This window comes from Mauremys mutica, chromosome 1 (assembly GCF_020497125.1).
Source record: "Mauremys mutica isolate MM-2020 ecotype Southern chromosome 1, ASM2049712v1, whole genome shotgun sequence".
Classification (NCBI taxonomy): Eukaryota; Metazoa; Chordata; order Testudines; family Geoemydidae; genus Mauremys; species Mauremys mutica.
The window spans coordinates 41,967,592-41,992,813 of NC_059072.1; the positions used below are offsets into that span (position 1 = coordinate 41,967,592).

The following is a 25,222-nucleotide window of genomic DNA, read 5'->3' on the forward strand; positions in this document are numbered from 1 at the left end:
CTTTTACCTTTTATTGAAGATTTGTTTGCTACTCTTATTGGAAGTCAGTGTTTCAGTCAGTTGGATTTGCTCAATGCATACCTACAAGTGGAGTTTGATCCGGCATCTCACAAATATCTCACAATCAACATGCAAAATGGCTCATTTTGTTACAACAGGTTACCTTTTGGTATCACCTCATCACCTGACCTGTTCCAGAAAGCCATGGATGAGATCTGAAGGGACTGAACAGAGTTCAATGCTATTTGGACAACATCTTTGTTTCAGAAAAGGATCAAGAGGATCATCTTCAAAATTTCGAAGCTGTTCTGCAACATTTGGAAAACCATGGACTGAGACTTGAGACAAATGTGAGTTTTTCACACCTTCAGTTGAATGTCTTGGACATTCACGGGCTTAAGGAAATTGCCAGAGAAAGAGAAGGCAGTTCTTCAAGTGCCACTGTCAGAGACTGTGTCACAATTACTTTCATTCTTAGGCGTCCTTAAGTATTATGGTTAATGTTTGCCTAATCTGGTAACAATATTGGCTTTACATTGGTTGTTACAAGCAAAGAAAAAATGGAAATGGACTAAAGAGGGTGCGCATGCATTTAAAGAAGCAAAGAAACTGTTAACATCAGCCAAGGTTCTTACACACTTTTATGTTTCATTGCCATTGCAGTTGGCTTTTAATGCTTCACAATATGAAGTGGGTGCAATTTTCCCCACATTTTTACTGATAGCATGGAGAAACCAGTTGCCTTCACTTCACACTCACTACACCTGAGAAGAAATGTGTGTAAATAGAGCAGGAAGCTCTTGGCATTGTCTTCGAAATTCAAAAGTTCTATATATATCTGTATAATAGACATTTTACCTTGCCGATGGATCACCACCCGTTACTTTCAATTTTTGGACTGAAACATGGAATTCCGTTACTAACGGCTGCTCATATGCAACAATGACATTGCTACTTTCAGTTCATTCCTACACTATTCAATTCCATAAAGGAACTTAGCTTGGCAATGCTGATGGGCTGTCATGCCTGCAATGCCTAAGCTCCCATCAGCCCAAGAAAACTTGAGACAAAATGTTTTAACTTAATTTGATGTATAGGTTACCCATCACTAGCACAGACATTAACAATGAAACTGCTAAAGATGTTGTTCTTTCTCTTGCGAAGGTAGTGTTGGGTCAAAAATTTCCCCAGTTTAAACAATTCATGTTAGGTCAATATGAATTATCTGTGACTAATGGTTGCATCTAATGGGAATAGCAAGAGATCATTCTGAAATAACTTCAATGTCAGGTTTTGGAAGCATTTCACAGCGATCATTTTGGCATTGTAAGGATGAAGGCCATAGCCTAGAGTCATGTCTGCTGGCCAGGGATTGACAAAGACATTGAGAGGAAGGCAAAATGCTGTACTAATTGTCAGGAAATTCAGCATGATCTTGGCCCAGCTTGTCTACACCCTTGATCATTGCCTCAGATTCCTTGGACACATAGTCATGTGGATTTTGCTGGACCTTTAGAAGGTTATATGGTTTTGGTCATAGTCAACTCCAATTCAAAATGGCCAGAAGTTTTCAGAAGGACTTCTACTACAGCTACCAAGACCATTGGACATCGTTGTACCTTGCTTATCCAGTTTGGTTTACTGTTACAGTTGGTGAATGACAATCAACCTCAATTCTGTTCTGAAGAATTTCAGAGATTCCTAGCTTCAAATGGAATTCAGCACATACAATTAGCTCCTTACCATCCTGTTACAAATGGACTAGCAGAACAATTTGTACAAACACTTAAGCATGCCTTCAAAGCTAACAAGTCTATTTTGAATCATCAGCAGAAACTGGACAATTTCTTGCTTGTCTACATGAACACACCACATGATACTATCAGAAGTCACCTGCAACTCTTTTATTGAAATGATCTTTGCCTAAGTGTTGGGGCCTGCTACATCCTGATATTGCCTCACATGTAGCCAAATCCCAAGCTGTACAGATTCCCCAAATATATGAGACTCATCATCATTCTTTTCAAGTTGGAGACTTAGTGTGGATTCACAACTACGGTTGTGGAATGAAATGGGCACTGGAGAACTTGTAAAATACATGGGACTTGTAAAATTACTGTTCAGTTTGTAGTAATACTTTCTGATGGTATTTTATAGAATTGACATATGGACCAGTTTCAGTCTTGACTAGTATTGGAGTCCAGGGATGATCCAGTAGGACTCTCTGTTCATCCAACTGAACCTTCATTACTACTCCTAAGTTTGATGACTTGATGGAAGAAACTTTGGTACAAGAGCCATCTGATTCTATACCACTGGCTGTTCCTGTTGTTCAGGACACTGCTGCACTACCAACACTATGTTATCCCAAGAGAGTGAGAAAATTCGTTATTTAGTTAGAGTTGTTATTCCAAGACAGAATCCCTTGCGATTTAAGGGTCTGCAGTAGTCATCCTAGAACATTTAATTAGGTTATATAGTGTTTCATGTTAGCCATATAAATAGTAATGTACATGTGTTTGGAAAGTTTTTTAAAGTGGGGTAGAAGAATGTAATATCCTGTTCCTTTAAATGTTCCAGGGGCTCTGTTCTCTCTGCACCCCCCCCCCCAATCCTCACTTTCATGCTAGTTTCAGTTTTGCAGCTTGAACAATAAAGCTACCACTGCAGGCAGCTGTGTTTCCATGAATTCCCTCTGCGTCTGTTTATCTCCTTCTCTGCTGGCTCCACAAATATAACAGAAAGTCCTGTTTGTTTGCTGGATCAGAAGGAAGTCCCTGTGTAAGTTCAAATGTAGCCTTTTTATTCCAAAAGCCCTTTCTTGGTTTGAGTGTCTGGAAATCCAAATCTGAACTAGTATATGCAAATACCCCAGGGATGGTACTTCTCTGAAGTTGTTTACAATCTCCAGGAGTAATCACACACACCCCAGTTTTTAGTTCCTGGGGGAGCTCTGGTGATCCTCCCCAGTGGAGTAGAACACAATCATACAGAAATCATTCATAAATTTAATACAATGGTCCCCCAAGATACTACATGTTGCAATATGTGTCACAGAGAGCATGTAATAATATTATACACAAAGATTAAGACAGGAAGTGACGAAAAAATACTATATCCAAATGAAACTGTGGATCATGCCTATAGTGCTGTATACATAAAAAAAGAAAAAGGGAGCTTAGGTAGGCAAACTTCTCTTGTCCTGAAATCCAACTCTAACAAAAGATAGGACAATATTTCAGAAGAGTAAAACTCAGTTTCTTTATACTGCTACCAAAATAACCCCTTCTTTTATTTAAGTGCTGTGAACTAAGGGCTTTGTCTCCCTCACTCCTTTAAAAGAGAGCCCCATCTATAGCATACTGCCTGCTGCTAATATTGTGGAGGATGAACAAATGGACAAATACTGGCTCAAAGGGAAGTGTGTGGTTAATATATCATGTGCTGGGTAATAACATGAGAGAACCCATGCTTATAAAACTAGACTACCTCTTTATTAAGAAAACTATTTACAGAAGTGCTACAACTGCAGCTGGCATTCCAGCCATGTGTAAACAGACTAACTTCCTGGTGCTTCCTCCAAACTCTTCTCTCCTGCAACATGTGCGCCTACCTCCAAGTTACATGAAGGTTGGAGCAGTGTGTGCCATCTACTGGCTTGTCCATATCATCTCCTACAGTACCAGCCTTACTGGGTTTTTCTGAAACACACCTTTGTTGTATGGCAAGTTCTCAGACTCTGTTGGTAGTTATTGGAATTCTGATGGCTACCAAAGCCAGCCTGCTGTTCTCGGACCTATTTATTTCTTGAGATTTAAAGCTAACTCACATTATTTCTAATTTACATTATACTGTAAACTAGACATAAATGCAACAATCATTAAGATTTCCCTTGGAGATCTCCCAAGACTGGTTGCTGCTGTCTGATGTTGACTTGATGGACTATGAAAAGATAGGGAAATTGTCAAATTCGTCAAACCTGATCTGGTACCTAAAGACAGATTGTTTGACAAGTAAGTCATGTGAAAGCTATTTTCAAGGAAACATTTGGCAAACTGTTAGAACTTTCTTAGGACAAGCAGTGGGTAATATTACTCACTCAATATTATTCAATATTATGAATAAGGATGAAATGGTGGCTGTGTTGAAGAAACTCATGTCAATTTTGTTCTCTATTCACGCATCAAAAAATGCTCTTGAAAGATTTTTTTTCTCCTTTGAAAATCCAGTAGACCCATGATACAAATAATCCTTGCTGACAGATTGATTTTGTAGTGTCAGTGCACTATAATTTGACCTGTTAAAAGATGCACACTAAGGGCCTGATCATCAGCAGATATAAATCAGCCCAGATCAACTGACTTCAGTGGAACTAGGATTAATTACACCAGCTGATACTGTGGCACTAAATCCTAAGAGATCATAATATGCTCTAGGAGAGTCTTTCTGATGAAAAGTACAATTTACTGAATATACTATCTTAAGACTGACATCACGCCAGTGCTCCATTAGTCAGTACCCAAGGTATAGATGATCTAGCAATTGATGTCTTTTATATCCCTTGCTAGGTGTAACTCATTTTGTGCCTTAGTCTTTCTTACTACATGCTTGTGTTATTCTTTTGTACTTCTCCTTAGCAAATGGTCTTTGTCTCCACATTTTATAGGATTTCTTTTTGATTATCAGTAGGGCCCTACCAAATTCATGGCCATGAAAAGCGTGTCACAGACCACAAAATCTGGTCTCCCCCTGTGAAATTTGGTCTTTTGTGTGCTTTTACTCTATACTATATAGATTTCACGAGAAGACAAGAGTTTCTCAATTTGGGGGTCCTGACCCAAAAAAGAGTTACGGGGGGGTCACACGGTTATTTTAGGGGGCTCACAGTATTACTACCCTTCTTTCTGTGCTGCTTTCAGAGCTGGTGGCCGGAGAGCAGTGGCTGATGGCCAGGCACCCAGCTCTGAAGGTGATGCCCCGCCAGCACCAGTGCAGAAGTAAGGGTTGCAATACCATACCATGCTATCCTTCTGTGCTGCTGGTGGTAGTGGCTCTGCCTTCAGAGCTGGGCTCCCGGACAGCAGCCGCCGCTCTCCAGCTGCCCAGCTCTGAAGGCAGCTGCCACCAGCAATAGCACAGAAATAAGGGTAGCAGCACTGCAACCCCCCATAAAAATCTTGCAACCTGCCCACAACTCCTTTTTGGGTCAGGACCCTTACAGTTACAACACCATGAAATTTCAGATTTAAATAGCCAAAATCGTGAAATTTATGATTTTTTAAATCCTATGACCGTGAAATTGACCAAAATGGACCATGAATTTGGTAGGGCCTTAATTATCAGGTCATTAAAGAGCTCCTGATGGAGCCATGTTGGCCTCTTACTCTTTTTTCTATATTTTCTTTGCATTGGAATAGTTGTGTGTCTAATATTGTCTCCTTGAGAAACTGCCAGCTTTCCTGAACTCCTTTATCCCATAGATGTTTTTCCCATGGTGTCATGTACTTCTTGTACATGATAGGTCATAGGGATGCTACTTGTAGATCAGGCTTGTGTACCATATTTGCACTGGCTACAGAGCTTCCATCATGGAGACAGATGCAAGAGATGCATTCCTTTTAGGGCTGTAAAAAAATTAATAACAATTAATTGCACAATTAAAAAATTAATCATGATTAATTGCAGGATTAATCGCACTGTTAAACAATTATAGAATACCATTTATTTAAATATTTTCCCATGTTTTCTGCATTTTCAAATATATTGATTTCAATTATAATACATAATACAAAATGTACAGTGCTCACTTTATATTTAATTTTATTACAAGTATTTGCACTGTAAAAAACAAAAGAAATAGTATTTTCAATTCACTTAATACAAGTACTGTAGTGCAATCTCTTTATCATGAAAGTTGAACTTACAAATGTAGAATTATGTACAAAAAATAACTGCATTCAAAAATAAAACAAGGTACAACTTTAGAGCCTACAAATCCACTCAGTCCTATTTCTTGTTTAGCCAATCGCTCAAACAAACAAGTTTGTTTACATTTGCAGGAGATAATGCTGCCCGCTTCTTGTTCACAATGTCACCTGAAAGTGAGAACAGGTGTTCTCAGGGCATTGTTGTAGCCGGCATTGCAAGATATTTACGTGCCAGATGTGCTCAAGATTCATATGTCCCTTCATCTTCAACCATCATTCCAGAGGACATGTGTCCATGCTGATGATGGGTTCTGCTTAATAATGACCCAAAGCAATGCAGCCTGACACATGTTCATCTTCATCATATGAGTCAGATGCCACCAGCAGAAGGTTGATTTTCTTTTTTGGTGGTTTGGGTTCTATAGTTTCCGCATTGGAGTGTTGTTCTTTTAAGACATCTGAAAGCATGCTCCACACCTCATCCCTCTCAGAGTTTGGAAGGCATTTCAGATTCTTAAACCTTGAGTTGAGTGCTGTAGCTATTTTTAGAAATCTTACATTGGTACCTTCTTTGCTTTTTGTCAAATCTGCAGCTAAAGTGTTCTTAAAATGAACAACATGTGCTGGGTCATCATCCGAGACTGCTATAACATGAAATATATGGCAGAATGTGAGTAAAATAGAGCCGCACACATACAATAGTTCCCCAAGGAATTCAGTCACAAATGTAATTAACACATTTTTTTAACAAGCATTATCAGCATGGAAGCATGTCCTCTGGAATGGTGGCCAAAACATGAAGGGGCATATGAACGTTTAGCATATCTGGTACGTAAATACCTTGCAATGCCGCTACAAAAGTCCCATGCAAATGCCTATTCTCACTTTCTGGTGACATTGTACATAAGAAGTGGGCAGTATTATCTCCCATACATGTAAACAAACTTAGCAATTGGCTGAACGAGAAGTAGGACTGAGTGGACTTGTAGGGTCTAAAGTTTTGTATTGTTTTGGTTTTGAGTTCAGTTATGTAACAAAAAACCCTACATTTGTAAGTTCAACTTCCATGATAAAGAGATTGCATTACAGTACATGTATGAGATGAATTGAAAAATACTATTTCTTTTTATCTTTTTACAGTAAAAATATTTGTAATAAAAATAATTATATAAAGTGAGCCGCATACACTTTGTATTCTGTGTTGTAATTGAAATCAATATATTTGAAAAAGTAGAAAAATACCCACAAATATTTAATAAATTTCAATTGGTATTCTATTGTTTAACAATCCAATTAAAATTATGAATAATCATTAATAATGATTTTAATCTTGATTAATTTTTAGTTAATCATGTGAGTTAAGTGTGATTAATTGACAGCCCTAGTTCTTTTTAATATACTTAATGCACTGCCAGGTCTGGCTGCTACCAGCTCAGGTAAGGTATATAGCACATGGCATCACCTTGTGGCTAAAAGTTAAACTACAGTTTTAGCATTCCGTTATCCATGGGACCTTCCCTGACAGTTCTTTGATTTTGTTAAAGTCTGCTTTTTTGAAGTCCATTGTCCTTGTTCTGCAGCTCTCAATATGGGTGTGCAAGAGACAATGGTCTTGTCCAAGAAGTGCTAAGGAGAGAGGAACAGCAACAGGATGGCAGTGTTTTAGGGAAAGGAAGGAGAAGCATTTTCACTGTTTTTTGACTCTGTCCTTAGGCTGGTGTAGTTGCAGGAGAGGGACAGGTCTTCATTTTATCGATTTCAGTTTTTGATGTTCCACTGACATAATCCTGTCTTGTACACCCAAACAAGACACAATCCCCAAATTAGGACTCTTCAGGGACTAGCAATAATGCCTCCCCACTGGAGCCCCTCACCGCTACACTCCTCAGGGTCCAGAACTGCAGGTATTAAAGATCATACCCCACTACAGTAGTACCAACACCTCTCCCACCTACCAAATCCCTGCTCCCACCTACTAGCAGTCCATCACCACTATAGATATCTTAGCTATCTGGATTCCACCAATGTCCATTGATTCTTTACAGCATTGTCTTTTTACTGCCTGAGATTGATTTCCTTTGCCTTCCTCTGCTACTTTCTGATCCTTGTCATTACTCTATCCTCTCCCTCCTCTTCCCTGTCCCAGTCCCTCCACTCATCATCATCTCTCTATCCTTCCCCTCTATGCCTCTACAGCTTCCCATTCTCACATCCCCTGTGACCTTCCTCATCCCCATCACCTCAGCTCTGCCCACCTCTCTGAACATGTTCAGGCCAAATGTTCAGTCAGTGGGAGCAGTATTGGCGTCTCAACACCTCTGATAATCAGGTCACTGTTTTGTAAATGAGCTTGGAGCCACTTTTCTGCCTCCCCATCTGCTTTCCTGGGAGCATATCAGGCGCATTCAACACAACTCAGAACTCCATCAGGGCTCGAAACAGCTCCTTTAGGTCATTAAGAAAAGTGAGGATCCCTGAAGAGCAGTTTGTAACACTGACAGACACTGGTCATGGGAGGGTGGGATTGAACCCCGGGGCCTCTGGAGCTTAGTCCATAAGCCTCTCCCACATGAGCGAAAAGCCAACTGGCTCTTAGCTAAAGCTGTAGAGTAGGCTCATTAATCTCTCTCTTTAAGTGGTCTCAGTGCCGCTAGTTGGGGCAGAACACCACAACCTGGAGGTGTGTGGGTTACATATGCACACTTGACACTCTTAGACTCTCAGAAAAGAGATGACTAAGGGGTGATATGATAGAGGTCTATAAAATCATGAATGGTGTGGAGAAAGTGAATAAGGAAGTGTTATTTACCCCTTCACATAACCCAGGAACCAGAGGTCACCCCATGAAATTAATAGGCAGCAGGTTTTAAACAAACATAAGGGGATGTTGTGAAATTGAAAAATATAACTGGGTTAAAAAGGGAATTAGATAAATTCATGGAGGAATGGTCCATCAATAGTTATCAGTCAAGATGGTCAGGGATGCAACCCCATGCTATAAACCTCTGACTGCCAGAAGCTGGCACTGGGGACAACACCAGAAGGAACTGAGGTGACTGGGGCTAGATGGTCTTTCTGTAACCACAGCTCTGGAAGCTCAATGCTGAGAGGATGCTTGTGGTCCCATTGGGCAGTGTCTTCTGGAAGGTTTCCAAAGTTCAGTAGTATTGTGATGGGAACACATCCTACACATGGATCAATCAATAATTGCCCTGTTCTGTTCATTCCCTCTGGAGTATCTGGCACTGACCATTGTCAGAAGACAGGATAGTTGGCTAGGTGGATTATTGATCTGATCCTGTATGGCTGTTCTTAACAAAAAAACTTTGTTGCCCATATGAACTTTGTGATTTAAAATTGTGGGCAAAATCTTGGATAGTTTTCAACTGTAGTTAAAAGGAAAATAATTACATTTGCATTGATATAAAGGAAAAGCAGTATCTTAGTCAGACTCATAGCCTAGAATGATGAGCTCTGATGTCTCACAAGGCCCAGCAATTGTTAACATCCTTTAGATTTTATGTGAGTCTTATAAAATATTAAAGTCTACTTTGGGGATACTTCTGCTTAAGTAATCAATATTCCTTATTCCCTATTGTTAGTCTCCCCTTTCTTGAAGTTTTTAATCATCCTAGCTTGTACTCTAGGAGGTATGGATTTTATCACTCTCAGTACTTTATAATTGTCTTGACACAGAATTAAAACAAACAAGCATATCTTTTATTATGTTTTTTCTAGTCGCCTTTCTCTTGTCTTATTATTGTCTATTTCATTTTCCTTCTTATTCCTTCACATCAACTTTCTCCTACTTTCCAATTAGATATGCCTAAATGAGAAGATGATTAACTACTGTGATAGTTTAAAAAATCACTACAGTAAGAACTGTTCATGACATTTCACAAATATTCATTAATGTTTGGACTGTTTAGTTTACATAGAATATATATTAAACTCTCATATGGATCCATATAACACCCATCGACTTCAGTGGAAGTTGTGCACTTGTATCAGAGGCCTGCATTTGACTTAGTACTTATAAAATATGCATCTCCAAAAAAGTCTAATTTCTAACATCTCTTGGGTGAGGTAAGTGGGTGTATAATGTTTTTGACAGCATGTAATATTTTTATTTTGCCTGGACATGATTTAGACCAGCAGTTCTCAAACTGTGGTAATTTTAATGGGATCGCCAGGGCTGGCTTAGACTTGCTGGGGTCAGGGGATGAAGCCCAAGCCCCACCTTCCGGGCCAAAGCTGAAGCCTGAGGATTTCAGCCCTAGGCAGCAGGGCTCAGGTTACATAGAAGAAAATGCAAAAGCCAGTGGGTGCTAAGAAGCAGCCTTGCTTCATACCAGTATCAATACTAAACTAGGATGATATTTCATTTTCATACTGGATGGTTGCCTGCATTCCCCTGTGGAACTCCTTGAATAGGCCAATTTTCAACAGGATCTTATAGATGCCATTCCTGCTAACCGTGGTTAAGGCCTTTTGTAGGTCAATGAATGCTACATAGAGAGGTGCCTGTGGTTCATGGCTTTCTTGAATTAGGTCACAGAAACAAGTGGCAAGGGCTTGTATCCATGGTCATGTATTTAGGCATCCAATTGCATTTTTTTCAACATAATTAGATGCCTACTTGAGCAACTAAATTTAGTCAATTTATTTGATGATGTGTATAATTATGATTTATTGGAAAGCACTGTGTGCAGTGCTTGCTTTCCATTTGCTACTAATAAAATTACTAAAAGGACATTTTCAATTTAGAAATCATTTAAAATATTTTCGTGGTAAGATTTTTTTTTATTAAAAAGGAATTAAACACATATACAACCATCAGTGTCAATATACAAAAGAGAACAAAGAACTAAAGTAATATAAACATGAAAAATCATGCAAGATTATATAAAAATAAAGTAAAATCATGCCTAATAAACACATTAACCATATCCAATCAAATGTGCATATTCAAATAGATAACAAAAAACAAATGCAAAATCTATTTCACAGTCCAAGTAAATATGAAAAGTGTCCTGTCATTAGGTGCCAACTGGTTTTGACCTGTGTTAAAATGGCTCAGGACAACTTTAAATTGTGAGAGTAAAATAGTTTGTTAAGAAGTGAATATAAAGTAAACAGAGGTTAATAGCTTGAAATCTTATGGCAACGAAAAGTCAAGAACTTCAGCATATGAGTATCTTCAGGATTCTTTCTTCAGGCTGTCTTGCTTCCCATAGGTTGCTGTATTAGGGAGCCATCGTAGCTGTTATATCCTTGAGGGCATCAGCTTTAGGAAGAAATCACTGGAGACACAGAGAGCTGTAAACCTTGGAGCAGCCATTTATTGCTACACACAGAACTAATCAACAGCCAGCCAAACAAGCTGGGCTATCCCCTAATAATCTGACTCAGTTGCCATAGCAACACAAGATTCTATTACTACAACAACCAAATACACAACATATTCCTCCCCACTTAATAAGAATGTCCCCAAAATAAAACAAACACTAACTAGAGAAGGAGGGTAGACTGCCTCCATTCCCAGCTAAACCCCGTGGATTATTTTGCCCCGTAACCGTGGGTTCGCCCTAGCTAAAGATCCAGCCGATGAGGAGGCCTTCTGTCTCTAGGTGGATTAAGGGGAACTTCTGGTGTTGTTGCACCCAAAAGTGTCTTGGGTGCGGCCCTGACAATGGGCTCAGGGTTCATAGGGCGAAGGGGTGAAGATGGGGTATCAGCTCGTGCCGGGCAGAGGGGTATCTCTGCCACTGGCAGTAATGGAGGGGAAAAGTCAGGAACAGGTGACTCTTGATTCGGTGTCTCGCTGGAGGTGGTGAAGTCAGGCAACTCTACTGAAGATGTGTCCTGAGGACTGGTATGACCTGGCAGCAGCTGATCTACATGTCACCGCCAGGTGAGATCCTCTGCAGTCTGGACAGTGTAGGAAACAGGTCTCGTTTGAGCAATGACAGTGGCAGGGACCCATTTAGCTCCAGAAGTATAATTCCGAGCCAAAACCGGCTGTCCTGGGCTAAAGGTTCGGTCTTTTGCTCTGGGTGCACGCCTGATGACTTGATCTTCCTGCTGACGTTGCACAATTTGTTGGGGTTCAGAAGGTTTCAGCAGATCAAAGCAAGTGTGCAGCTGTCGTCCCATCATTAGAAAGGCTGGGGATGCCTCGGTAGTAGCATGAGGTGTGTTTCTGTAGGATAGTAAGAAGGTGTCCAGACGCTTTTGAATGGATAATTGTCCCCTTGCCGATTTCAAAGCTTGTTTCATTGTCTGCACAAATCTTTCAGCTAATCCATTGGTGGATGGATGATATGGTGCTGAAGTGATGTGGTGTATCCCATTTGCCTTCATAAACTTTTGAAACTCCTGAGAGACGAACTGCGGTCTGTTGTCACTCACAAGTTGTTCTGGCAGACAGAAATGACTAAAGAGTCCTCAGAGTTTTTGGATAGTACTCTCTGAAGTAGAGGACTGCATTATAGAGACTTCTGGCCATTTAGAATGGGCATCTACCACCACCAAGAACATACTTCCTTCAAGGGGGCCAGTGAAGTCAACGTGAATATGTTGCCACGGTTTTTCAGGCCAGTCCCATGGATGTAGGGATGCCCACTGGGGTGCATTCCTCACACCCTGACATGACATACAAGCTCTTGCCTTCTCTTCAATAGCACTGTCCAACCCAGGCCACCAAAAATAGCTTTGTGCAATTTCCTTCATGCGCACTATTCCACAGTGACCAGAATGGAGCTGTTCTAACATCTGTGATCTCAGTGGTGGTGGGATAATGACACATCTCCCCCACAACAAACAACCAGATTGGATTGATAACTCCATCCTCCTGGACATGTAGGTAACAAGGTCAGGTGAGACCAGAGAGGTTCGCCGAGATGTTCCATGCATCACCAGGTCCATAACCTGGGACAATATTGGGTCAACCTAAGTTGCCTTCTTTACTTGAACAGCAGTGATAGGTATATTCTCTACTTGTTCAAAGTAAAAGATTTCCTTCTGGGCAATATCTCGACGGCTGACTGGCAATGGCAGCCTTGAGAGACTATCCGCATTGCCATGCAGAGTGGATTTCCTATATTTGATTTCATATGTGTGCGCGGAAAGCAACAATGCCCACCGTTGCATACGACTAGCGGCTGATGGAGGAATGCCTGTGTGGGGTCCAAAAATTGAAGTCAGGGGTCGATGGTCAGTGAGAAGAGTAAACTTCCGTCCGAACAGGTACTGATGGAACTTCCGAATTCCGAAAACGATTCCCAATGCCTCACGTTCGATTTGGGCATAGTTAGTTTCCGCTTTGCTTAGAGTGCGTGAAGCAAAAGCAATAGGTCTCTCTTCTCTCGAAGGCATAATGTATGACACGACTGCTCCCACTCCATAAGGGGACGCATCGCAGGCCAACTGTAGGGGTAAGGATGGATTAAAGTGCGTCAGAACTTCAGAATTTAGCAATGCATCCTTAGCTTTGTTAAATGCAACATCACAGGCTTCAGTCCACTTCCAGGCCTTGTTCTGCCCAAGGAGTTTGTGAAGTGGTTTTAGCAGTGTGGCTAACTGTGAGATAAACTTTCCATAATAGTTCAATAGTCCTAGAAACGAGTGAAGCTGGCTAACATTTCAAGGAGGGGGAGCCTCCACAATAGCCTTAACTTTGACAGGGGCCTTATGAAGACCTGTAGCATCAATGATGTGTCCCAAATATTCAACAGAGGGCTGGAAGAATTCACACTTATCTTTGCGGACTAGCAGTCCATACTCTTCCAGTCTTTGTAGGGTAGCCTCTAAATTCTTTAAGTGATCCTCCTCATTCCTTCCAGTGACCAGGATGTTATCCAGATAGCACTGGACTCCTGGCAAGCCACACAAGATCTGGTCCATAGCCCTCTGGAACAGGGTGGGAGCAGATGTTATTCCAAAAGGTAGTTGACAGTATCGATAAAGCCCCTTATGCGTCACAATAGTCAACAGCTCTTGGGACTTTTCATCAACGTGCATCTGTAAATATGCTTGACTCAGATCAATCTTACTGAACTTTTGTCCCCCAGCCAGGCCTGCGAAGAGGTCATCAATGCGGGGAAGCGGGTATTGCTCTGCACATAACACTAGGTTGACAGTGACTTTAAAATCACCGCAAATCCGGAGGGAGCCATCTTTCTTCACTATTGGAACAATAGGAGTTGCCCATGGGCTATGGGTAACTGGTATTAGGACTCCATTTGTGACCAGGTGCTCTCGGTCCGCTTCAACTTTTGGCCTGATGGCATATGGCACAGTTCTGGCTTTCAGATATTTTGGTTGACTGCCAGGTTTAATGTTCAATGTCACAGTGATTCCCTTCATACTTCCCAGATCCTCTCCAAAAACTGCAGCATGTTTCCTTAGTATAGTGGTCAGACCAGTTTCTTCTTTAGTCACTCGGTGCACTTCTGCCCAATTCAGCTGGATCTTCCTAAGCCAAGACCTACCCATTAAGGCTGGGTACTTACCTCTCACCACAAACAGTGGCAATTTAGCAGCCTGTCCATTGAGCTCCACCTTAACATCAGTAGTGGATAACATGGGCACAGCTTTTCCCGTATATGTCTTCAGCACTGTTTTTGTTGCTTTAAGTGGAAGATGCTGTAGCTTTTCTTTATACACAGTCTCTGAGACCAGTGAAACGGCTGCACCGGTGTCCAGTTCCATGCATATAGGTTTTCCGTCCAACAATGGGGTTACCCAGTATTCATGTGAGCCCACTGCCAAAGACAAAACGTGGAGTGGCTCTTCTTGTGAGGAGGTATCTCCTTGGTCATCCTAGGTCTGCTCAAGGGTATGCAGATTTCCCTTTTTGGTCGGCCATACCACAGGCCTCTTTTTCTTTTGTTTACAGGCACACTCAATGTATCCCTTTTTGCCACAGTGTCGACACACCAGGTCCTTACACCAGCATTCTGATGCAGGGTTCCCGGCTTACCACAGCGGTAACATTCTTGACTCCCCACAGTTTTGTGGGTAGGTTCTTGTGACACCTTATGCACCCTAGGCGATGCACCGATGGCTTGTGCCTCCTTTGTAGCCAGTTCCATGGAGACAGCAATTTCAATGGCCTTCTATAAGGTAAGCTGAGCCTCTGTCAATAGGCGCTTCCGTATAGCTTCACTGTGCAGGCCACACACTAACCTGTCACATTAGGGCCTCATTTAACAGCTCCTTAAATTCACAATGTTCTGCAAGCTTTCTCAAAGTTGCTACAAATTGTACAACTGTTTCATCTTCTTTCTGGTCTCTTTTGTGGAACCTATATCTTTCAGCAATTACCAGTGGTTTTGGAGAAAAATGAGACCTCAAGATTTCCACAATGTCACTGTAAGATTTGGTCTCTGGCTTAACAGGGTGTAGTAAGCTGTGTAGCAGGGAGTAGGTCTTAGCCCCTACAACACTTAAGAATATTGGCACCTTCTTCTCTTCTGTAATGTCATTTGCAATAACAAAAAGCTCAAAACGCTCAGTATACACATGCCATTGCAATATAATCTCCTCAAAGGGTTCCAGTGGCCCTGTAAGTGTAGCCATGATTTTAGTTTCAGTTTCACAGTCAGAGCAAACAAGCCAGTTCTCACCCCCTTCCAGCAGCAAATAAGGTTTGTTTGTTTGTTTTTGTACCTTAACTTCTACTTCCTTCTGTTGCTGGGGCAGCACAGAGATCCCACCCTCATCGCCATATCCTTGGGGGCAACAGCTTTAGGAAGAAATCACTGGAGACACAGAGAGCTGTAAACCTTGGAGCAGCCATTTATTGCTACACACAGAACTAACCAACAGCCAGCCAAACAGGCTGGACTATCCCCTAATAATCTGACTCAGCTGCCATAGAAACACAAGATTCTATTACCACAACAACCAAATACACAACAGTAGCAACATAAGTGATGGTTGTCCTCTTGGTTGATACACCAGTGATTGGACTGGGAACCTCCAGAACTGAAAACCATGAGCTGCTACAATTTGAGCTAAAGCACCCTAACTGAGAGCACTAACAATGCATATCCTCTGGGGTGAGTCACACATTCACCAGTGAGTTACACAAGCACTCTTTTCCTTATGGCCTAGTCCTGGAGGTGTTGAGTATATCTGAGAGGTTCTGAGCACCCTCAACGCCCACTGACTTTAACAGAAGTTGAGGACACTTGGTATCTCTCAGAAGATCTCAGTACCAATCAAACTGGATCTCAGCCTCAACTGACCTGCTGAGTCCTTGATCCAGGAAAATCCTGAGCTTATCTCCCACTGTGCAAATGGAGGATGCTCAGTAGCATGCAGGAGCACTATTCAGGATCAAGGCCTAGATGCAGCCAGTAAAGGATGAAATGGTCACAATTATTTATGAACAAATCCAACAATGATACTCTATCCAATCGAGGGCAGTGTCTGGGTGAAAAGATTAACGTAGCTTATCATAGCATTTGCTATGTCAGATGCTGGAGAAGCAGTTTCCATTCTAACTCCCCTTTTTCAGTTGCTCAAACAAATTCCTTTTGAGTTGAAATTATGGTCTCAACCCAAAAGAATTTTTTTTTATTTTACCAACTTATCATCTGTTTCTAGATATGAAAAATATACACATTTTCCATGTTCTGATTAATATTTGGCCTGGCACTTCTCAATAATGGCTAAAAATAGAATCTTCAGAGTTCACTAGATTTAAAATCTGTTTTAAGGAATGAAAAACAATGGAAGATTAAAGGCAAATAGCACCATATCTCTAAAGTTCTGAAAGTTTAAGAATGGAATGGTCTCTCGTGCATGATAGAACAATTTCTGTTCGGTTTTTCACAGAGCCCTGAAGCTAAAGTGGTTAAGGACTCCGGTGCTCACTGAACCGCTTTACCTTCGAGGCACCTTTAACTGGTTAAGACCTCTTGAATTAAGACTATCTGAATTAAAGATGTCTTAGGAAATGCCTAGGATGCCTCATATAAGGGCACACTGTTAAAGTGATTTAGCAGCTGTCAGTTGGCTCTAACGATATTGAACAGCCCTGAGGTGATTCTAAAGAATCCATGCTGAGGTACAAACAGAATTTTTTTCCCTTTTTTCCTCCTTTATTGTCTTACTTTCTAATATTTATATTTTCCTTCTCCTTCACTCTTTTTTTTCTTATTAAAACAAATAGCAATATAAAATGCAAAAATTAACATTAATGCAAAATTAAAGATAAGAAATCAACTACACATAAGTAAGAGAATAAAAATTAGGGGGCTGATTCCGTTCTCACACTGGTGTCAATTTGGAGTAACCCCACTGAAGTCAGTGAAGTTACACCAGTGTAGATGTGGTGTAAATCAAAGGAGAATCAGGTTTAGTGTTTCTAAAGCAACATTAATTCAACCACATTGTATACAGGTAATATTCTTCATTCTTGTTTCCTTTGTAAAATCTATGCCTTTGTATTTTACAGTTTATGGCCATAACACTGCAAACAAAACATGCTTTACTTTAATTCAGTGCTTAAGGATAAGAATGTGTGTAACTGCTGCAGTAGCAGGGCCCTACGTATTAAATATGCAATATACAATATACAGGCTGTGCAATGTGGTGGAATAATGTTGATTGCACCCAGTTTTTTTAAAATTTGGCCATAACTTCTTATCCTTAAAAATACATAATTATTTTTCATTTCATTGCTACATATATATGTTAATGTAAAATTATGATAGCACATTTAAATGGAATCCATTTCGGAAATTAAACTACTCTCAGCAATGGTGCTTCACCACATTGCACATACTGTTTATGTTTAAATTTACATTTAGGCCAATATTAAGCAAAGCAATTAAGCCTATGCTTAACTTTAAGCTATAGTTAAATTCATTCCTATTCAGCAAAGCACCCACTTAAGAACTTCGGTAAACCAGGACCTTATGTATACCATTTTTGGAGGGGGGTGGGGGAGAATTATGTGCTTTGGGAGAACTTTTCCATGACTGACCTGATCAGAGGGTTATTTTGTTTTGTTTCAAGTTAGAGCAAAATGTATATAGTCATTTATGAAATATTGAATGCTGAATTAATTATACTTGTCCAGCATTTTAAGGTCCAGCATCATATCATATGTAGAGCTGGCTGGAGAATGACAATTCCATTATGTAAAGGATTGTGAAATTTCTGAATTTGACTTCATTTTGACTCATAATAAACCCCCAACATTTCAAAATCCTCCGCAAAGGAAATTAAAAAAACAATGTTTTTTGGATCAATTACAACTTTTTTTATTTTTAAAATTTTATCTTATATATATAATATAATCCAAAATTTTAAAAATTGAAACAAAAAGTAATTTCAAAACAAAAAATGTCAAAATGGGACATTTCTACATTGCTGGGACTTTTTTTCATGTTTTTTCTCCTAAACAAAATTTTGGCAAAATTGACATGATTTTGCAAAGCATTTTGATTTCGATGGCACGGTATTTACTGACAGAAAATGGTTCTATCAACATTTTTTGAAACAGCACTAACATGGGATAAATCAACAATCAATTTTGCCCCAAATCTCTTATTTCTATGTGTGCATTTCATTTCTAATGAGGACAAAAGCTGTTAGTCTAGGCTATTTGTGCATAAAGGCAGAATAATTGGGCTCTAAGAACCAAATTTTCAAAGGTATTTAGTCACCTAAAGATAGGCACTTAATGGGAGTTTCAAAAGTGCCAGGCACCTAACTGCTATTGAAATCAATGAGATTTAGGTGCCTAACCTGTTTAGTCACCTAGTGGCATTTCAGAAGTGCCTATCTGAATCTTCAGGTATACCTAAACAGCTTTGAAAAGCTGTGCTAAACACACACCTAATTTTACCTGTGTGAGGAGTCTCACTGAAGTCATTGGACTGCTTGTGTGCTTAAATTAGGCATGTCTAAGTACTTTTGCTGAATTAGGGCTTAAGGACCCAATCCTGCAAGGTGCTGAATACGTCACCTCCTACTGACTTCAGGTGGAGATAAGGGTGTTTAGCACCCAGCAGGATCAAGCTCCAAAAGCTTAAGGGTGATCCAGAAAAGGAAATAAACAGGGTTGGTGCCATGTTTTGTTTCTTTAGGATGTATATGGAAGGTCTGAAAAGTTTGGGGGTTTCTTAAAATACGTTTCAGCTTGATTTTTATATTGTAAATTCAGGACCGGTCTAGGCTGGAAGATTCAATAAGGACTGGAGAACAGTGAATAGGTGACATCGCAAGTGCCAAGGGAGTGACAGTTGAACAGGGAAGGGATTTTTGGTAAGATTGTTAAATTTCTTTTTTGTTTTCATTAATACCTATGTAAACTGTGTGGCAATTAACATTTTGAAAATATATCAGTTTAAGTGGTAGAGTTTGACTAATCATCCTTGACACTTCCCAGAGGGCCTTCAGCTAAACCAGGAAGACCAGATTTGGTGCCCCATATATTTCTAAAGGAAATAACCCAATAGTAAAATAATATGTAAAAGGAGGACCACAGAAAATGTTCCCAGACATTAAAATATACCATAAAGAAGCAAATCAGGGCACAATTTAAAACGATAAAAAGTACAGGGCACCATTATTTAGCTCTTATTAAAATAGTTCTGTTAATTTGTGCACACAAATTGCACTTGGCTAAGATCTTTCAATGCTTTCTTTGAAAATATAGCCCTTAAGGTGCACGCCTGAGATTTGTATCTATTGTCTTCTGCCACCTGAATGCACTTGCTAAATTTCACATTCCATGAGCATGTGTCATACTAATGAATGTTCCACTGTTATATATAAGCATTTTAAAGATTAAATTCCCCCAGTAATACCATTTTGATTTTAATTAGTTTGTATGTACTCATGCTGTATTTATTCCTGAGTTTGCAGTGAAAGCAAGGATTCATGCTTCTAAACTGTTTTTTTGTATTCCATTATCCTAATCCCAGGATGTCTGTCAATTGTAAGACATTAACTCAAAGGGAAATGATCCAAAAGAGATTGATTTTTTGCAGTAGCTTCACTAACAAATATACGCACACAAACTACTTTGTTGGTGAAGACAACACAAACTACTGTCACTAGTCAGACAGTTTAGGTTTAAGTACAAAGAGCAATAAAGTACCATCCTCAGAGCTATGGATAGGGTGACCAGATGTCCCGATTTTATAGGGACAATCCCAATATTTGGGGCTGTCTTATATAGGCGCCTATTACCCCCCATCCCCTGTCCCGATTTTTCACACTTCCTGTCTTGTCACCCTAGCTGGGAAACAGAGCTGAATGTAGAACAGGTATTATGACAAAGACAGATGCAAACGAATATCTAGTTATTGTTCACTTCTACAGAGGGCTATTGGGAGGCAAGATAAGATTAATTGAATCATTTGCAAATTTGACAAGAGGATGCTACTGCTAAGCTAATTAGCCAACTATGGTACTGGAACGAGAGGATAATTAGTGACTGTATTAATATAGAAAAAGACTTCTCATTTTAAATAAAAGAGTTGATACTGCCTTGTACTTCTGGCAAACAATTTTCAGTCTTTAATTCAATCTTCCCTACCCTCTGCTCCTGAAACTTCTCTTTAAGGGGAGCATGATCCAAAGTCCATTGAAGTTAATGGAAAGATCCTTACTGACTAGGTTCCAAAAGTTTACGTTGACTTCTGTGATGGTTGATGCTAACAGAACATAGATCTTATTTAGCAGGGCCAGTCATAGGTATATTGGTTTATTCAAAGAGCATAAAAACTAATCCTATGTGAAATTCCACACTGACTGACCACCTACCTTTCCTGAAAAACTAAGAATTTTTGCCCACTTTTAAATCCATTTTAGAATGCAGCCCTAACTATGTAATTGCTACCAGGTTCCTCCATAATTACATGACAAGCCGTGGACTGGCACAGTGCCTTTTCCACAAAGTCCACAGAGCAAGTTCCCCAACTTAATCTCTCAGCCCTGGTCTACACTACGAGTTTAGGTCGAATTTAGCAGTGTTAGATCGATTTAACCCTGCACCCGTCCACATGACCAAGACATTTTTGTCGACTTAAAGGGCTCTTAAAATCGATTTCTGTATTCCTCCCCGACGAGAGGATTAGTGCTGAAATCGACCCTGCCGGGTCGAATTTGGGGTAGAGTGGACGTAATTCAAAGGTATTGATCTCCAGGAGCTATCCCAGAGTGCTCCATTGTGACCACTCTGGACAGCACTCTCAACTCAGATGCACTGGCCAGGTAGACAGGAAAAGCCCCATGAACTTTTTAATTTCATTTCCTGTTTGGCCAGCATAGTGAGCTGATCAGCACAGGTGACCATGCAGAGCTCATCAGCACAGGTGACCATGGAGTTCCAGAATTGCAAAAGAGCTCCAGCATGGACCGAACGGGAGGTACTGCATCTGATTGCTGTATGGGGAGACGAATCCATGCTATCTGAACTCCGTTCCAAAAGACGAAATGCTGGAATATTTGAAAAAATCTCCAAGGGCATGAAGGACGGAGATTATAACAGGGACCCGCAGCAGTGCCGCGTGAAGCCTACCAAAAACCAGAGAGGCAAATGGCCTCTCTGCGTCAGAGTCCCAGACATGCTGCTTCTATGATGAACTGCATGCCATTCTAGGGGGTGCCCCTACAACTACCCCACCCCTGTGCTTCCCTCCTCCCCCACCTCTCCTGGGCTATGTTGGCAGTTATCCCCCTATTTGTGTGATGAATTAATAAAGAATGCATGAATTTGAAACAACAATGACTTTATTTTCTCTGCAAGTGGAGATCAAAGGGGGGAGGGGAGGATGGTTGGCTTACAGGGAAGTAGAGTGAACCAAGGGGGTGGGTTTTCATCAAGGAGAAACAAACAGAACTTTCACACCATAGCCTGGCCAGTCATGAAACTGGTTTTCAAAACTTCTCTGATGCACAGCATGCCCTGCTGTGCTCTTCTAACTGCCCTGGTGTCTGGCTGCGCGTAATCGGTGGCCAGGCGATTTGCCTCAACCTCCCACCCCGTTACTCTCACAGATATTGTGGAGCACATAGCAAGCAGTAATAACGATGGGAATATTGGTTTCGCTGAGGTCTAACCGAGTCAGTAAACTGCACCAGAGAGCTTTGAAAGTCCAAAGGCACATTCTACCACCATTATGCACTTGCTCAGCCTATAGTTGAACCGCTCCTTACTACTGTTCAGGCTTCATGAGCCATGGGAGCAAGGGGTAGGCTGGGGTAGGTGTGACTGCACGGTGCTGCCAACTGGGAGAGCAGCCTGAGGCAGAAGCCTCCAGCTGGCATGATATTCCAGGCAGGACTGAATCTCTATTAGATGAAACTTAAAGAAGAGAATGACCTGGAGTCATTCCCATTTTTGTCCAGGTGCCACCTACTGACCTCACCGAGGCCAGCCAGGAGCACCCATGTCTGCCCAGGTGCCCCCGACCAACCTAACTGAGGTTGGCCAGGAGCACCCACAGGATGACCACGACGGCTAGCAATCGTATTGTACCATCTGCCGTCTGCAAGGCAAGGGGAAGCTGCTGTGACATACTGTGACAGTGAGCTGAGCGAGCTCCATGCTTGCCGTGGTATGTCGTCTGCACGGGTAACCCAGGAAAAAAGGTGAGAAACGACTTTTTGCTGTTGCTTTCAAGGAGGGAGGAAGGGAGGGAGGCCTGACGACATGTACCCAGAACCTCCCATGACAATGTTTTTGCCCCATCAGGCATTGGGAGCTCAACCCAGAATTCCAGTTGGTGGCGGAAACTGTGGGAACTATGGGATAGCTACCACAGTGCAACAGTCCGAAAGTCGATGCTAGCCTCGGTACTGTGGATGCACACCACTGACTTATTGCGTTTAGTGGGGACACACGCAATCAACTGTATCAAATTGATTTCTAAAAAATCGACTTCTATTAAATCGACCTAATTTCATAGTGTAGCCATACCCTCAGTCTTCCCTAGGTCCCCTACTGTTTCTCTTTCTTTTTCTCTTGGTAAGGCAGGAAATTTTTCTTCTGATCAGCCTGACTCTTTCTGCATCCTATACTTTAATGATTAGCCATTGAAACCTGGGCACTGGATAAGCCATTGGAACCTGGCAGTTATATTTATGAGTCTACTCCAAGAGTAAGGATGTCACCTTGAAATATTGACAGTGGATTGGAAAACATTCTATAGCCATAGTATTATAACCAACAAACACTCTATAAACATGCTAGTAGCAAGCATATCAGTTGTCATTAATTGCAGTTAGCAAGGTTCAAGGACTATTGTAGACAAGGAATTAAATTATTATACTTTTATAAGTTTAGGTGAAATAGAATGGCTTATCTTCATCTTGGAGTTCTTTTTGTCTGGCACAACAAACCGTAATAATAAATGAGACACTGGTTGAGATGTTGATCTCAATTACACCACGATCCATTTTGTTAGGCGCATTTGTGAATAGTGTTCTGCAGGACAGATATCAGGAAACCGCAGAATTGAAAAAACAGATTGCCAGCTAATTATTAACAATACTTAACTATTCATTTCTGAGAGCTTCATTATTTTCAGTACTGGACACAGAATTAAAAGTCTTATTTTAATAGGCCCTGTTATTTAACAACTAACCAGTTTTCATCACCTACTTTTTCTTTTCTTCCCAAATGCCTTTGCACTTTCTTCCATGCTGTTTCTTGTGCTTGCAACACCTTTCCCATACTAACATGTAAAGCTATAACTCCATCCTACATCAGATTCCTCCTTATCTCTACCCCCTCGCCCCTGTCCCTGAGACTCATGATGAATACTGCTAGCTGATACTGAATAAGCATGTGTATAGCTGGGACCAATGCTACTGATACACTGAATTATCTCAAAAGAAACTCTTTGCTACATCCAAATTTTGCACACAGCTAGTCTAAGCCAAAACATATTTTTATTACTATCATCCCATCCCTCATTTACTTATTACAGCAATTATTGCATCTTGTATTACATTTAGATTATAAATTCTTCAGAGCAGGCATTGTCTTTTACTATATATTCATACAGTGCCCAGCACAATTGAATCTCAGCATGGGCAAGACATCTAGGCACTACTGTAATACAAATACACATTAATAACTAATTATTTTAGGCAGAAGAATTTTATTTGAAATGTAATTGGTACTGGGCTTTGCATTCTGGATTTTCCAGCAATGAGGTAACAAAAGCCCATGTATCTTACTGTCAATTACAGCAGGAGGATTATTAAACACTAAACCTGAGGGTGACAAGCACGAAGTAACTATGTGATTTCTTATTTATTAATTAGTGATGAAGTCTGTTTACAGAGATGCAATTAATAGGACTTCATTCTTGGAAAACATCTAGAAATGATTAAACATACTGTAATCATTTTAATCGTTCTTATACATTTGTATTTTTTGCTGCTATGAAGTGTAGGTCAAATGAAGAACAGATTATTTCAGTGAAATCGATCTCTGCCTTCCCATAATTGAGTGAATTTGGCCTTTGTAAATAAATTTCTAGAAAACCTTATCTAAATGCTGCCATCAATAATACAAGTTAGCCAGCCAACAAGGGCTGGCTCTAGCTGTGTGAGATACTTGCAGATCCAGATGATTTTTGTTCCTTTTACTCTGTTCCAACAGCTCTCAATTGAAATGACTGATGCTTTCTGGGGACTGTATTTTTTACAAATTTTAATGTGTGGCATTTTAATTTAGGAGCATTTAAATGGACTATTAAAGAATAACTAATGATTCATGGAAATAAAGAATTCGATATGGTACAGTAAGGAACAATTCCAGTCATAGAGTGTAGTCTGGTTTTTATATATTTATTTTTATGTATTTGTTCTTATTTATTACCAAAGTATTTGCATGAAAACAGAGACCAAAAAGTAGAATTTTCAAAAGTGCTTGAGGGAATTAGACCCACCCAAATCCCATTGAAAGGCACTTTTGAAAATCTCACCCAATACAGTAACTCGTCACTTAACGTTGTAGTTATGTTCCTGAAAAATGTGACTTTAAGCAAAACGATGTTAAGTTTCCCCATAAGAATTAATATAAATGAGGGGGTTAGGTTCCAAGGAATTTTTTTTCACCAGACAAGTATACACACAGTATAAGTTTTAAACAAACAATTTAATACTGGTACACAGTGATGATGATTGTGAAACTTGGTTGAGGTGGAGGAGTCAGAGGGTGGGATATTTCCCAGGGAATGCCTTACTGCTAAATGATGAACTAGCAATTGGCTGAGCCCTCAAGGGTTAACTCTCATGGTCTACAAGGCAGCAGG

At 40.4% G+C, this 25,222-nt stretch overlaps 1 protein-coding gene and 1 pseudogene across 1 annotated transcript in view; one reads left to right on the forward strand and one right to left on the reverse strand.

The window, feature by feature from the left end:
• Nucleotides 1-13,502: 13,502 nt before the first annotated feature.
• On the reverse strand, nucleotides 13,503-23,631 carry LOC123354835 (annotated as a pseudogene).
• POT1 (protection of telomeres 1) overlaps nucleotides 15,892-25,222 on the forward strand; it is a 188,068-nt gene continuing 178,737 nt past the window's right edge. The window contains exons 1-2 of the mRNA XM_045031745.1: nucleotides 15,892-15,991; nucleotides 19,111-19,211. The gene's annotated coding sequence lies outside the window, so the exon portion shown is untranslated. The remainder of the gene's footprint in view (nucleotides 15,992-19,110; nucleotides 19,212-25,222) is intronic.